Raw genomic sequence first — 16,575 nt, forward strand, 5'->3', positions numbered from 1 at the left:
GAGAGAGAGAGAGAGAGAGAGAGAGAGAGAGAGAGAGAGAGAGAGAGAAGGAGGGGCAGAGAGAGAAGACAGAGAATCCCAAACAGGCTCCATGCTATCAGTGCAGAGCCCTATGTGGGGCTCAAACTAACAAACCATGAGATCATGACCTGAGCCAAAATCAAGTGTCAGATGCTTAACCAACTGAGCCACCCAGGCGTCCCATGAACCATTTAACAGAGACAATTAGATGGTCAAATTAAAAAAAAAAAGATAGTATCCATTGCATAAACATTTTATTTTTTAATTTTTTTAACGTTTATTTGTTTTTGAGACAGAGAGAGACAGAGCACAAGTGGCGGAGAGGCAGAGAGAGAGGGAGCCACAGAATCCGGAGCAGGATCCAGGCTCTGAGCACACAGCCTGACATGGATATCAAAAATATCAAACTCACAAACTGTTGAGATCATGACCTGAGCCAAAGTTGGACACTGAACCGACTGAGCCACCCAGGCGCCCCATATAAACATTTTAAAATAAACACTGTAAATTACACCTTCATTTCAAAAAACTACTAAAATATGAAAACATACACCTCTAAAGGTAATATAATGCACCCTTAAAAGACACACAATAATCACCATCATTTAAGAGCCAGTGTCACAGGACACACAGAGCAACAGTCCCATCTTCTAACGTAACAGTTACTGAAGACCTAAGGCTATGTGGCATTTTTTTCAATTGTAGTTATTAATATAAATAAGTATTTCTTGCCCTTGATCTTACATGCATGAGATTTGGAGTTTCACAAAGCAAGGTTTGAATCTCAGCTCTCCTCCTAGCTCTCCAACCTTTGGAAAGTAAGTTACTAACTTCTCTGAGCCTCATTCTCTCATCTGTAATAGGCTATCCACTTTGGAGAACTGTAGAGAGCTAAAGGTAATAATTTAAGTAAAGGAACAGTACGATACCCAGATGAAATATTATATTTCCTCCCATGATCCCTATGGGCCAAATTAAACTAAAAACTAGACCCTGTTCTTCTTGACTTATAAGATTATTCCATCTCCATTGCAGAGATCAGAATAAACCTGTAGTAATCCTGGGGCAAATCCTACTAGTTTGCTTTTGAATAATTATTTGATAAGAAAAGCTTATTTTATTGTCTTGAAATTCATCTCTTTTCTTCTTTAAATTGGGAACAGAAAACAATGACAAATTTTAAGTTAAATTGGTTACATGTAAATTCAGCACTTTCATACTGTCTTACTGAACTGAAACTCTAAGCCCATTACAACCCCACTAGAAGAGAGGAACTACAGAACCAATGTGTGTGAAGAGGAAAGGGTGTAAAGTCCAAAAGACACAGTTGAAATGATTCACTCAAGTGAGTGGTTTGCTTTGGTTAACCTTAAATTCATGTATTAAACCTTAAAAGAACAACATTCAGAGTTCAGAAGAGCCAAGACCGTATCTCCAAGCCTCAAGGTGATTTAGTAACCTGATCCCTCAGATTAAACAAATGCCATCTTTCAGTACGTACAGTTTCAGGATGTGTCTAGTCACTTCCAAGACAGGAAAGTGTCTACCAAAGTATCTCACATGCAGCAGTATACACTGAAATAAGGCCATCTTTTCCTCTGTCCGAAACATAGTTCAGACTAGCTCACCCACATATTTCCTATTAGCTCATTTCAGTAGAATGACTTTTCCCCCATATATTAAGTAATGCCCATGTACTTAAACTGGGAAAATACAAAGAATATGAGCATTTTTAAGCCACCCATGATCTTACCAGCCAAAGATTAAAATATTAGAAAGGAACATACCAACATCTTTCCTATGAATCTGTACACCATATTTTAAGTTTGTACAGAGCCACTAAATATGAGTAACTTGCCACTAAATATGAGTAACTACCAGCTTATACCTTAGTATCTTCATTCTGGTTTTTGAGACTAAATTCACATAACTTTTTTCCTGACTTAACTCAATGGTTCGTCAGAGTCTCTCAGCTACACATGTTGTTGACTACTTTCTCTATTTCTATCCTAAGTTTTCCAAAACAGTATATTCTTCAAGATCTACAAAAGTCTCTCCAACTCCTCTTCTTCTCTCCCTTCACTGTCTCTCTTCTATTAATTCCTGACAATTTATTTTAAAATGGCTCAGGCCAGGGGTGCCTGGGTGGCTCAGTCGGTTAAGCAGCTGACTTCAGCACAGGTCATGATCTTGCCATCAGTGAGTTCGAGCCCTGCATCAGGCCCTGTGCTTACAGCTTGGAGCCTAGAGCCTGCTTCAAATTCTGTGTCTCCCTCTCTCTGCCCCTTCCCCATTCACATTCTGTCTCTCTCTTTCAAAACTGAATAAATGTTAAAAAAAAAAAAAAAATTGTTTTTAATAAAATAAAATGGCCCAGGCCTGACCTTTAGATTTGCTTGTCAACTGTGAACCTCCAACAGTTACCACAGTGCCTGGCATGAAACATATGCTCAGTTAAAATTTAATGACTGACTTTGTCAATACTGACCTGCCACTTATTAGCTGTGTGGCATCAGGCAAATTAAATCTCTCTGAATCTCAGTTCCCTCATCTAAAAAACAGGGATAATCAAAGGAAGATGATACTCGGAAAGCTCAAAACAGCGTCTGGCACAAAGTAGCACCCACAAAATTTTGCTATTATTATCAACATAATCTAGTATAGGACTCAAAACTGTTCCTGATTATTTTTCGGTTGAACACCAAATCTACCTCTCAATAACCCAACTTATTTTCAACATATTCTCTTACCACAAAAATCAAAAAACATTTTCATGCTCTTTCCCTTACTACCCATCTCCAATCCATCATCAACTATTGGTTTTCTTTTTTTTTTTTTTTTTTTTTTTATTTTTTTTGGAGAGAGTGAGCGAGCAGGGGAGGGGGACAGAGGGAGGGAGGGGGGGAGGGAAGGAGTGAGAGAGAGAAAGAGAGCGAGAGAGAGAGAGAATCCCAAGCAGGCTCCACACTCAGCATGGAGCCTCATGCGGGGCTAGATCCCACTGCCCTGGGATCATGACCTGAGCCGAAATCGAGAGTCAGGAGCTTAATGGACTCAGCCACCCAGGCACCCCCATCGTCAACTCTTCTAATTCTTCTCTCCTAACCACCATACAGAACCATTATTTATAAAACTAAGCTACAACCACAGACTTAATTGATCTCCACACTTAAATTTTCATTCAAATGTTCCATCCTCCTTAAAATCCATTTTTTATGTGTCATTCTCATCCACAGTTGCTTACAGCTTGTCCAAACTACTTGAATGTCATCCTCAAGTCTTCCAATAACCCATATCCAAACTCTTCAAAAGGTGTCTCAAAACTCACCCCTTCCTGGAAACCTTCCCTGATTAACTCCATACCGCTCAGATTACTTCTTTGCCCTGAGTCACCTCGGCACCTCAGCACTTAAGTATTCTGTCATCCTAAGGGTAAAATGTGATCAGTGAATAGCAATACCAAGAAATTTCTTCCACAAAATTATTTCTACTTCCTAAAGAACGGTCCATTAGCTATGATGCTTTGTTGAGCTGGCTAAGAAGGAACTATCGTATACAACATATGCCCTCTTTGGTTTCCGTCCTCAGGACTTCTTGTCTGTCAAGAAGTGCTAAACTGTTCACAAACCTCTGTCCTATCCTCAAGCAGAAACTACATCTCGGTGCTTATCACCTCCTCGAGGCCGTTTAAATTTTCTGGACATGTGGCAGTGGGCCGCTTTCTTTTCTTCTACCTCTTCTCTGCCCCCAACCTCTGCCCACATCCCACAAATAAAAATTCCCAAAGGCATCAAACAGAAAGGCAGCAGTAGTGACACACACATACCATGTGTTTCTTTAAGTGAAAAAAAACGTTGAACCTACTTAGGTACAAAACTCTTCCCAAGGCTAAAAACCTCCCCAACAAGCATGATACCTAATCAAATTCTACTGCGTGGAACTGGTCGATCCTACAGTAACAGAACTGTACTTATGTGTTAATTGTCACTGTGTTACTGTAAGAGATCTTGCATCATTTTTATGCTGTATTACATGCGCCCAACAAGATAGTTAAATTCCCCTACAGGGCAGATTTTCTGAACGTATCTTCATGCTTTAAACCAACATGGTCTAATTTTTTTTAAACAGGAAATTAAACGATTCCGCACTGCCATCCAATCGAAAGCAAACAATATTTGTGCCTTTACTTTTGATAGGGTGAGTTTGTGTGCTGTTGTGGCAAAACAATCAGATGAACTGTCCCGGGATGGTGGGGGCGGGTGGGGGTGGGGGGCACAATCAGCGTCAGTAGTGAGAGTTAAGTCTGAGTGCTTGGTCCACGATGAGTAGTGAATGAACCTATAAACCTGGCTTGACTAACTCCTACCTGAGACACTCTCCAGTCTCTCCCAAAAAGCAGTTATTCTTGCTCACTTAGTCATAAAAGATCCACACCTTTTAGCTATCATACATAAGCCTACCTCATCTGCTCCTTGTATACTTTCTCCTAACTGGCCACCTAACGCCTTCTAGTCAAACAGCCTCCATCCACACCTCACCTAAAGGCTTTTTCTCAGGGACCTTCCGGTTGGAGTAGGTGCCTCTTACTCCAAACCCACGTGTCCCGGTCTGTCCAGAGATCTTAACCTTCCAAAAAGCAAAAACCGAAACAAACAAACCCTACCTCCCTTCACTCCCAGCTGATTTCCCCCCATCCTCTATCAATGCCTACTTCCAAAAGGCCAGTCACTTTCCCCGGTTCCGCACCTTCTCCCCGGGCACCCTTTTCTGAGCATCACCCTTTCCCCATCACTTTCTTCCTCGTCGGACCAGAAAATCCTTCAATCACAGGCCTCTTTTGCCCCCCTGGAGCACAAGAGCCCGCTCCTCCGTTAACTACCCGCCCCCCCACCTTCGCCACTTCTATGCGGCCTCCCCACACCAGACTGAGCCCCCAAGGCTCGGCGGCTGCAAACCAGGCCCCTCCCTGCGTCCCCGCTCGCCAGCCCCGCAGTCTGGAAGGCGGCGGCCCCGTCCCAGCCGCGCTCAGACCATCCGGGCAGAGACAGGCGGGCGCCCCCGGCTGCGGGCGGCCCAGGGTGGGGGCGGGGGCGGGGCGGGGCGGCGGGTGTCGCCTCCGGCGGCCTGCCGCCCCGGCTCCCGCAGCCGCGGCCCGGGCCAGGCGAGGAGGGGCCCGCAGCTCGCCTCTCCCGCCCGGCGTCGCTGCCTCTCACCTAGACTCAGAGGCTCGGGCCTCGCTTTCCCCCTGGCCGTCCAGCGATGTCTCCGCCGCCGTCGCGCTCTCCTCACTCGCTCCTCCACCACCCCCGACCGGCTGCTGAAGAGCGGACGGGTAGTGGCACGCCCATTGGCTGCGGCCCGCACTCGCGTCAGCCTCCCCGACCCGGACCTCGCGATGTGACTGGCTGGCGCGGAGCCTCTTTTCCACGTCTTGTCCGGATTGGCCTGTCTTGTCTCTCGCGCCCCCTTACCGGGAGGATACCTCGACCCCTCCCTCCCCGCCTCGGCCTCCCACCCCCTCAACCCCGTTTCCATCTGGGCGGGCTGGGGGCGGGAGCGGGCGCGGGTGGGACGCGAACGGCCAATGGGAGCACCGAAAGAGGGCCGGGAGGCGGGCTCTGCGGCCGGCCGGCCCAAGTAGGAAAGTTCAACCAATGGGCGCGCGCCCCACATCCCGGGCTCAGGAGCGCCTCTCTGGCCGCTAGCGTTCCGGCGGGTCGCGCCCAGGGCCACACCCGGCTGGCGGTGGCGCGGGAGAGGTACCCGCTGGAAGGGTGGGAGAATGCGGCGAGGCCCGTGCGGGGAGCGCGGGCGGCCATTGTGGCGTGCTCCCGCACCGCCTACGCGGGGTCTGTGAGCCGGGAGCTGTCGCTCGGTGGTGGACTCCCGGAACCTCGGCGCGATGCTTTGTAGGGAGCGAGCAGAGCGTGCGCCTCGTCCAGCCCCGTGGACCAAATCAGGCCGCAGTGCAAAACTTCCCGCTGGTGAGAGAAGTTGAGTAACGGTTACCTCAGGGGGATGGGGGGGGGGGGGGGCACGGGAACCTACGGGGAGCTGGAAACGTTCTGTCTCTCGATCTGGGTGGTATCCGTATGTAAAAATGTACCCAGCCTTACAGTTCAGGTTAGTGCACTCACGACACTTTAATATAGAATATTGTATAATCCCTCTTTTATAAAAATAAATAAATAAATAAAAGGATTGTGAGAATAACTGTAATAACATTCCCATGACGGTGAGACTCCCGCGGTATCAACAGTCTCACTAGGATTTAGCCAGCCATCGTTCAAAAACTGCAAATCAGAGGAGGAAAAAGAAAAGGATTGTTGAGAATTTTAAATGAGTGAAAGCTCTGGGCACAGAGACTTAGCGCGCACGGGTTGATACTTCAGGATGCGCGAAGATGGTTCCGAGTGATTTTTCTTTGAGGGTGTAGGGCTTGTTTCAGTGCCTGGCCCCGTTAGTGGCCCCAAAGCACCCATTCTGCCTCACCTAGTTGGAAACTGCAATAATTTACTGAGCTGCCTACTTTGTGGCCGACCAGAGCTCCGAACCCAGGAAATTTTCATTGAAATACCATGGCTTCTGCCCTGGAGGAGCTCACCGACCAGCCCAGCGCGCCAGGTACAGTCATTCCTGCAGGAGGGCCCAGGACCACAAAGCCAACAAGCCGCTTGCCCTCAGGGATGAAGCATTCCCATAGGTGACGCCAGATGGTGTGTGTCTAGAACCCAGTCCAGAGGCAGAATTGTGAAATCGCCGGGCCAACGTGAGAACACTTGTTACAAATGGGTCAATAACCACCTTTCCAGAACAAACATAAGACCTGTGGGCCAAATTCTAGCTTGTGAAAGAGCACGCGCCGGCAGCAAAACAGATTACATGATTCATATTTACTACTTGAGTCATTAAGCGGTTCAATTCAGATAAATGCCTTGGTTTAAAGTACTTGTCCCCGAACTAGGCGTGTAAAGTCAGGTAAGACAGTATTTTTCCATAGAGCATAGGGTATTAGAGGAAGACCTCAAATGGATCATTCCTATATAATTCAGGGTGAAGGAATATATATAAAGAGGATCGAGCCCAGCCTAGGGAATTGAGGGGCATATTCTCAGAAGAAGAACTAAGTTCACCACTGCTGAGATTTATCGGCATGTGCAATTCAGATACTATTTCTGGAGAATACTTTCATTGCAGATTTTTTAGTTTCTGTGCAAACATCTTGATTTTTTTCAATAGATAGATACAAACTATTACTTAGTTCTGAGGAAAACACATGAAGAAATTAAGTAATTGCTGAATGAGTACATTATGAAATTCAAAAATAACTTTAGGTTTGAGAGCATAAAGGCATCTCATTTGATTAAAGTCATTGTGTATGTAACATGCACCTCCAGCAGAGACACTCCCCACCGCCGGCCCCCCGAGATGGGCTTTCTGAAGGAGGACTTAAAATTAAAACAATGGCTCACTCTCCAACATGGTACAAACTCACAGGGAGGGCATGTTGTTGGATTGGCCAGTGTCCCTCAGTGCACCATCATTCTTAAATGGATCCAAAGAATTCATATATCTACAAAGAGTGAGTAATAGTCTCCACAAAAGGTGATGAAGGATTTTGCCCAGAGTCTAACCTATAAAATGTAGTAATACCAAAGAAAGTAATCATTCATTCAAATGCTTTCCCCATCTTTCAGCAAGAGTCCTGAGAATTGGGCTGCCATATATATTGGAATCAACTGCCTTGTAATTTTATTCAAATATAAAATACATGTATGTGCTTTTGATCCTTGTAGATCCTTATAGATCCTTGTAGATCCTTGTAGATCCTTATAGAAACACCGTTCTGTAAACAAAGGTAAATTACACCAAACAAAAATAATTTAAACCTATTAAAAAATAGTTTACAACCTAAAGAGAAATACCATGTATTACTGAGAAAACATGTAGGAATAAACCCAGAAACACATATGCTACACATACCAGTATCTCAGATCTCTGCCTATAGGCCCAGCCAAAACAAGAATAATAAAAGCATCTTTTTTTCCTCTCTAAATATAGATTGGCAGGGGTGCCTGGCTGGCTCAGTCAGTAGCACATGCAACTCTTAATCCCAGGGTTGTGAGTTCAAGCCCCATGTTGGATATAGAGATTACTTAAGAAAGAAAGAAAGAAAGAAAGAAAGAAAGAAAGAAAGAAAGAAAGAAAGAAGAAAGGAAGAAAGATTGACAGGATAAAAACATTTATAAAAATTAGTTCTTTGAATTGTGACTCTTGTAAGTTTGGTCCTGGTTACCCATTGGTATTTTTTTTTTTTAATTTTTTTTTAACGTGTATTTATTTTTGAGACAGAGAGACAGAGCATGAACGGGGGAGGGTCAGAGAGAGAAGGAGACACAGAATCTGAAACAGGCTCCAGGCTCTGACACAGAGCCCGACGCGGGGCTCGAACTCACGGACCATGAGATCATGAGATCATGACGTGAGCCGAAGTCGGACACTTAACCGACTGAGCCACCCAGGCGCCCCACCCATTGGTATTATCCATAGGTTGCTAGTCTTTGTTTTCCTTGTCTGTCTTTTGGGGTATTTATCATAAGGGGGAAAAATCATAAGATGGGATATTCCTTTCATCTTGTTCTGTCTTCAGAGTTTGGCTTTAGTTCTCCACCAGCCAGAGGGTACAAGTGTTGGCTTGAGTCAGGTAACCAGACAAACAGGCTGGCAACCCAAGATACAAAATGACAAGCAGCATTCTCTTTGTCCAACATTACCAGCTGCTAAGGAAGGTTGTCTTAACGAGAGGTCCCTGTCCATGAGGGGGCTTGTTGCCTCACCTTCATTAGTGTTAGGAAACACTCATCCTAATGTCAACCACCCAATACACAAATTAGCTGGTCTATAGTTGGAAGCATCTCATCTTCCCACAGATAACAAGAGACACCAGTTTCATAAACACTGTTCTTACCTTAAGCCAGTGACAATGAAAGTCTGCGTTCTTAAGCTGACTCTGGGAATGAACTTACTGGATTTGGGGAGGGCTGCATCTTTTGCACTCTTTGGGGACTCCTCTTATGTCTATGGTTAAGGGATAAAAGGCTTATTGATTTAAAAAAAATTTTTTTTAATGTTTATTTTTGAGAGAGACATAGCGCAAGTGGGGGAGGGGCAGAGAGAGAGGGAGACGTTAGAATCCAAAGCAGGCTCCAGGCTCTGAGCTGTCAGCACAGAGCCTGATACTGGGCCTGAACTCATGCACCATGAGATCATGACCTGAGCTGAAGTCAGATGCTTAAGCTATTGAGCCACTCAGGCACCCCAGGCTTACTGATTTTAAACCATAAAGAGGAATACTGTTTTTGGATTCAAATAGGTATATTTTCTGACTTAAGTCAAACAGAGAAAGACAGTACCATGTGATTTCACTTATATGTGGAATCTAGAAAACAAAACAAATGAACAGACCCTTCAATGAAGAGAACAAACTGGTGGTTACCAGAGGGGAGATAGGGGTAGGAGTGGCAAAAGGGATTAAGAGGTAGAAACTTCCAGTTATATAATAAGGCATGGAGATGAAAAATACAGCATAGGGAATATTGTAATAGTGTATAGTGATAGATGGTATCTACACTGATGGTGAGCACTGAGTAATGTATAGAATTGTTAAATCAAAATACCTCTGAAACTAATATAACACAACATTGTATGTCAATTATACTTCATTTTAAAAAGACAGTATAGGGACGCCTGGGTGGCTCAGTCGGTTAAGCGTCCGACTTCGGCTCAGGTCATGATCTCTTGGTCCGTGAGTTCGAGCCCCACGTCCGGCTCTGTGCTGACAGCTCAGAGCCTGGAGCCTGTTTCAGGTTCTGTGTCTCCCTCTCTCTGACCCTCCCCTGTTAATGCTCTGTCTCTCCCTGTCTCAAAAATAAATAAAACGTTAAAAAAAATTTTTTTTTAATAAAAATACAGCATACTCTTGAATATTTAGACTTTTATCTTTTTTAAAAAGATTTTTCACAGAGCTCTCATCCGTAAACAAACGCCCTCTTGATACTGATAGGAAGAGCAAATTAAAAAATTAACAAGGCAAAGACAGCTCTCATATAAGTTAGTAAGTTTTATGTTTCTGAGTTTATACCTAACTTATGGCTGAGATTTAAAATGAAGACTCTAAGATCTCTTTTTGCATGTCTGTGTCTAGGTGTATATGTTATGTAATATGATATTTTTCTACCTTCATATGATATTGCCAAAATTACTTTGTAAAAGAGCTCTATTTAGTCAGGTAAAAAAAAAATAAGCACTTGTATAAATTAAGTATACCCAAAACTCAGAAATACAGAAACTAACCCAAGTGTTTTTCAAGTTCACAAGATCTAGAACAATTTTTGGTAAATAAAAGCTAGGTGGTTTAATAAAAACAATCATGTCTTCAGAGTTGTAAACATTAAACATAATGAAGACATACAACTTTTTCTACTTGGGTTTGCTAATCCAATGAGTTTATCTCTACTAGATGTTTAAGATTGTAAAATTATAAATTCAGTTTAAAAATAAAATGTACAATAAAAATAAATTCTTTATGTATGTCAAACACAGCAGTACAAAATAAAACTTGGAGAGAGCCATATGTTTTCACTTTTAAGTTCTTTCCTTCTGTGATTTTTTTTTTTTATTTGGCTGATTTATCTACAGAAGAATAACTTAAGATTATGCTACCTTTGTTTCAGTAAGCAAAGTATTGTGTCTACTTAAAAGTAGTTTCCAAAATCTTTTTGGAAACTTGAAACCTTGAAGTTATATTAAGTTAAATTGTGGATATTCATTGGATATCTAGATCATTTTCAAATAAGGAAATATACTAAAACATTAATTGCTGAACAAAAGTATTTATACTTTTGGCTTCTTAATTTTTATAGAGAGAAAAAAGATATTTAAGATAGTAAACATATCTTTTACCACCTTAAAAAATTGTACTATGAAAAAGCATAAGTCTCTAAAAATTATAAATTTTTATAATTATAATTATGTAGTCACAAGTTTACTAACCCCTTGCAGGATGTTAATATATAATAGTTCACAATTACTTGCTTCCTGATTTTCACTGGAAAATAAAGGTTACTAATGATTAAAATTTGTAATCTATATATGAAAATAAAACTACTAAAAATAATAACAAAGGGAAAAAAACCTTTGTGTACAAAGTATAGGAGGAGAATGGGATGTGTTTTTAAATAAAGAGTGTATGATGAATGTAGGATGTGTTTTTGGGAAAAAAAGGAGTAGTTTGTCCAAAGTAAAATCACTAAGTGTTCCAGAATAAGAAAGAGAAAAGGAATAAGACAAAATCTAAATGGATGTAGAAAATTGCAGTTTTGTGGAAAACAAATTTTATGTTACAAGGTCAAAGCTAGCCAAAATTAAATGGATCAAATATAAGAGTTTTGTAACTCTTGTAATTCTATGACCTCAATAATATAGAAAATGAATTTAATTTTCTCCCCATTAAAATGACAGTTTCTTAGATTATTGGTCTGCTTTTAATAAGAGATTATAAAAGGTTTTTCTTTTGTGTTATCTGCCAAGGAAATAAAGATTTTATGACTTATCGGAATAATTTCCTGTACTTCACGTTGTCTTTGTCAGATCTGATTACTTAGGAAAACTGAGTCTTCCATACGAAAGGAGCTGAGGGTTTGTTTGTTTTTTTAACAATTATATGACTTTCTATATTTACCTTTAAAATCTTTTAATTGCCACTTTAATTAGATCAATAGCTAAGCGTTTTGTCCCTGGGATACTACTTAATGGAGTTTTTTTTTTTTTTTAAACTACTTTTTTTTAACGTTTATTTATTTTTGAAACAGAGACAGACAGGGGCGCCTGGGTGGCGCAGTCGGTTAAGCGTCCGACTTCAGCCAGGTCGCGATCTCGCGCTCCGTGAGTTCGAGCCCCGCGTCGGGCTCTGTGCTGACGGCTCAGAGCCTGGATCCTGTTTCAGATTCTGTGTCTCCCTCTCTCTCTGCCCCTCCCCCGTTCATGCTCTGTCTCGCTCTGTCCCAAAAATAAATAAACGTTGAAAAAAAAATAAAAAAAAAAAAAAAAAAAGAAACAGAGAGAGAGACAGAGCATGAACAGGGGAGGGGCAGAGAGAGAGGGAGACACAGAATCTGAAACAGGATCCAGGCTCTGAGCCGTCAGCACAGAGCCCGACGCGGGGCTCGAACTCACGGACCATGAGATCATGACCTGAGCGAAGTCCAATGCTTAACCGACCGAGCTACCTACGCGCCCCCTTAATGGAGTATTTTAAACGTTTAAGTGTTTTTGACAAATTTCCCCAAATCAAATTGAAAATGAAGTCTTTTGACCTGGAACCAACTTTGGAATTTCTATAAGGGTCCCTAGGTGATCTCAAAGATTTGTTGTCTACCCTTATGAAATGAGATTAAACTAATCAGCTTTTTTGAGATGTTAATTGTATGAGAAACATTGTCAAATACAAGTGATAATTAACTTTCTTTAGATCTTATTTGTGTATGTTACCAATATTTCAAAAATTGTACAAAATTCCTAGGAATCTGTGAGTGTCCTTACTGTCTATATAATCAGTCATAATTCTAATTATTACTTGAAAACATTGCATGTCACAGAAATAACCAAATGTTCTTTGTTAATTGTATCATTTTTTAATAGTGAACTCTCAGCAGATCTTTAACCATGGCTATTTTTAAGTCTTTTGTCATTCATAAATCATTATTGCTTTACTCTTGATTGTTCTCTGAGAACACTTATAGACAACTACAAGCAAAACTGCTTCATCTCTAAAGAGATCATGGAAAGGATGCTGACAAGTACTCTAAAATACAGGTTTCTGATAACTCTAAGATTACATCACTAAAGGGGATATGAATTTCTAGAATTCTTTTTAAAATTTTTTTTAATTTTTTTTTATTTGAGAGAGAGAGAGAGAGAGAGAGGGCAAGTGAGAGGGGCAGAGAAGGGGAGAGAGGAAGAGAGAGAGGGAGAATCTTCAGCAGGCTCAATGTTTGGCACAGAGCCTAATGCAGGGCTTGATCCCACAGCCCTGGGATCATGACCTGAGCTGAAATCAGGAGACAGACACTTAAACCAATGAGCCATCTGGGCTCCAGAATTTCTAGAATTCTAATGGAGAAACTGATTGGTTCATAAAACTGCTAACCCAAGATCAAGCAAACAGAAAGTAAATAGATGGGGGCTCCTGGCAGCCTCAGTTGGTAAACCATGCAGGTCTTGATCTCAGGGATAGGAGTTCAAGCCCCACTCTGGGCATAGAGCTTATTTGAAAAAAAAAAAGAAAGCACATGAATGAACTGATGATGATGATTACAGTTTTATGACTTCTTATTTAAAGCATTGTTGGACCTTTAATATTTTGTCTTCCAGATTTAAGAAAACCTTTTTCTCTCTTTTTCTGAAGCTATCTGTAACTTATCTCAATTTGATAGTCTATGCCTTTGTGAACAAAACTTAAAATATTTATCTTTTTCTCTCTGATCCCTCCAAAATTTAGAGGCTCTTCATAAATATTCTTATTCATGATGATATAGTTGTTTTCATAGGTTCAATGAGAATCTGTTCTCTTTATAATAGAACATGATTGGAAACATTGATTACACTATCAAGGCTTGGACCGTAATGTCATATTTGACAATGATGTACATAGACTCAAATGTGACCAGATGGATTTAAGGAACTAAGGTTGACTTTAGGGAGCTAATGCTTATAAAGCCTCTTTAAATACCAGCCCCATACCTTGTTTACAGGATTCCCAGCCCTACAGGTGAATAAGGAAGGTTACTTCTTGGCAGGCCCAAAAACCTTAACATGTATTGGGTACTTGAGAAGAGAGGAATTCACCCAAATCTATGTATGCTATAGGCAAAGTGTGATAGCAAATTCTTGGCTTCATATCTTAGCCTTAAATGGCTTTTAAAGGCTCAATCTAAGATTCCTTATTAAAAGTTCCAACAGAACAGACTTGAAAAGAACCTATGTGATAAATCACTATTCTTGCCACACTTATGTAAATAATCAGGCCAAGTTTAATGAGACTAAACTTATTTTACAAACAAAATAGTTTCACTGTAATTATATTTAATAAAAATGGGATTGACTCTAGAGAGAAAACTACATTTCCGTGAAAAGCTATCCACTCTTACAATGAAGATTCTAGCCCTGAGTGCCTGGGTATCTCAGTCGTTAAGCATCTGACTTCGGCTCAGGCCATCATGACCTCACGGTTGGTGAGTTTGAGCCCTGCATCAAGTGAGCTCATGCCCTGCTTCGGGTGAGCACTGCTTCTGTCTCTCCCTCTCTCTCTCTCTGCCCCTCTTGGGAGTCTTTCTCTCTCTCCCCCTCACTCACTCATTCCCTCTCTCTCTCAAAAAAATAAATAAATAAAAAGACTCTAGCCCTGTTTATTGTCTTCGAGGTTTAGTTATCTGACTACAAATTGGTCTGGATCCTGAAATTCTAGTTTCCTCCAGTATGTGGCCACAACTCTGCAAACTAACATTTACCATTTTTCCCACCCTTCTGACTTGAAATCACAAAGAATGATTTTCCCTTTTCCCTTGGTCCTACAAGCTAAAGCTGGATGACCTGATATAAACTTCAGAAAATCACCACAACAGATCACAGATAAACAACCTTCATGTCTACTCATGTGGGCCACTCAGAAAATTCACTGGAACACCCAGTAAATGTAACAACGGACATTCAAACTACAAACCAGGAAATTTGTCAAATTACAACTGACATCTTCATTCTACCATATAAAGAAACTTCTTGCTTAAATCTAGAAATCTTCTCAACTGGCTCTCCTCTGGACTCAGAAACTAAGTTTTTAACCATTAATATTTGTTTTTCTTTAGTTTCTGTGAAAAATACCCCTCAGTAAATGCCTGATTGCTCATATCGTATGGAGATTTAACTTAGAGGAACAGCTACCCTCATCTGCACCGTTGCGTCCTGAACTAGAATACAGCTCTTTAAATGAACGGACCTATCCTCAAGACTAAGAGACTAAATCACTGAGAAATAGAATAGAAACTCAGATTCTGGACCATGAATCTTTTGGGGGAATTGTCAAAGGGGGAGAAGGAAAGAAGGCAGAATATGCCACTTTGGCATAAGGACTATTTTGAACTGAAGGCGCTTAAAAAACAGCAGATGCAAAGAAGGGTAGTCTAATCTCCCCTGTTCTTCCTGAAAGCGGGAGATAAACACTCCTGTGTGAAAGTGTGCTCCCTATACCAGGAAAAAAGGAACATTCTTCAATGGGGGGAATCAAAGCCAAGAGAATCCTGTATAAATAGACCATGTTAAAATAACACTTATCTTCCTTTAGCCTCCCCGTATGGTGTAGTTACTTTTCCACAATTGCCTTGTTTTTTTCAACCTAATGTAAAAGCGTGTGGGTTTGCCATTTCTGTGGGTCTCTTATGAGAGGTCCCATGTCATATAAAACATCTAAGTTTATATGCTTTTCTCCTGTTAATCTGTCTTATATCAGTTTAATCTCAGGCCTGGCTAAAGTAGAGGTAAAATTTTGCCTCCCCTACATTCTCAACTATCTACTCTATTGATTAAAGTGTCCTGGTAGCTCACAGATGTTGGAAAGAAGAGGAACAGTATTTGTAATATTCTTGATATCCTGTCTGTTATCTTTTGCAAGAATAATTGTGAAAAAAAGAAGCCATCTTGCTGGTCAGTTTCTTTCCTCATCTGATTAGATGGTCGTTTTTCCCCCTTTTTTGTGGGTGGCATTGTCATTGTTCAGACCTCGTTTGGGGGCAATGAGGGTCTCCCTGAGACCTGGAGACTATTCTTTTCTTTTTCCTGTCTCCTTTTTTTCTTTTTCTTTCTTTCTTTCTTGGAGATTAACTCTCTTTGAACATAAATCAGGACAGAGCTCCTGTAGATGCCCAAAAATGGGGATGACTAGATGATCATCTGTATTCCAGCATCACATGTGTCCAAAGTGTCAGCCATACACTCTGACTCACCTACTTCCTGCATTTGGGTGGTGCTTTTTGAGAACTCTGCATTAAGTCTCTAAAGATAAGTGCTGTCACATCCTTGAGCTTCTAAGGAGAGGTCTGCTTCCAGAAATATTTGCAAACAAAGGCCCCAAACTGGGAGAACCTCAGGCAGAAAACCACACCTATGTATAAGAATTTGTCATTAAATACAAAGGTGTGACTCTTCAAGGAACTAAGATTTACATTTGATGCAGTCTCTAATCTCTTACTCTCCAGAGCAGAGAGCACAGATTAGTTTTCCATAAACAAAACCAGTTCATTAATGTTATATTTATTAGAGCAGCCAATTGCAGGGTTTTTTCTCATGAATTAGGCAATGGTTGGCTTGAGAATAAGAAGGCATAGTGATTAAGAGCCCTGACACCAGAACTGAACTCCTGGGTGTAGAATCCTAGCAACACCACTTACTAAGTGACCTTGGGCAAGTTAATCCTCTATACCTCGGTTTCCCAGGGGTAAAATG

The 16,575-nt window shown here is 41.4% G+C and overlaps 1 protein-coding gene across 3 annotated transcripts in view; it reads right to left on the reverse strand.

Annotated features, from left to right (window-relative positions):
• FAR1 (fatty acyl-CoA reductase 1) overlaps window positions 1-5,444 on the reverse strand; it is an 81,547-nt gene extending 76,103 nt beyond the window's left edge. Inside the window, exons 1-2 of one of the 3 annotated variants that reach the window (XM_040456801.1) lie at window positions 5,235-5,439; window positions 3,350-3,447 (exon numbers count right to left, since the gene is read on the reverse strand). The gene's annotated coding sequence lies outside the window, so the exon portion shown is untranslated. Of the gene's footprint in view, window positions 1-3,349; window positions 3,448-5,234 lie in introns of all 3 variants that reach the window. The other 2 variants (XM_040456802.1, XM_040456800.1) reach the window with 2 other exon arrangements.
• Window positions 5,445-16,575: the final 11,131 nt, after the last annotated feature.

The sequence above is a fragment of the Herpailurus yagouaroundi genome, unplaced genomic scaffold (genome assembly GCF_014898765.1).
Source record: "Herpailurus yagouaroundi ecotype Mexico unplaced genomic scaffold, PumYag 218, whole genome shotgun sequence".
Taxonomy (NCBI): domain Eukaryota; kingdom Metazoa; phylum Chordata; class Mammalia; order Carnivora; family Felidae; genus Herpailurus; species Herpailurus yagouaroundi.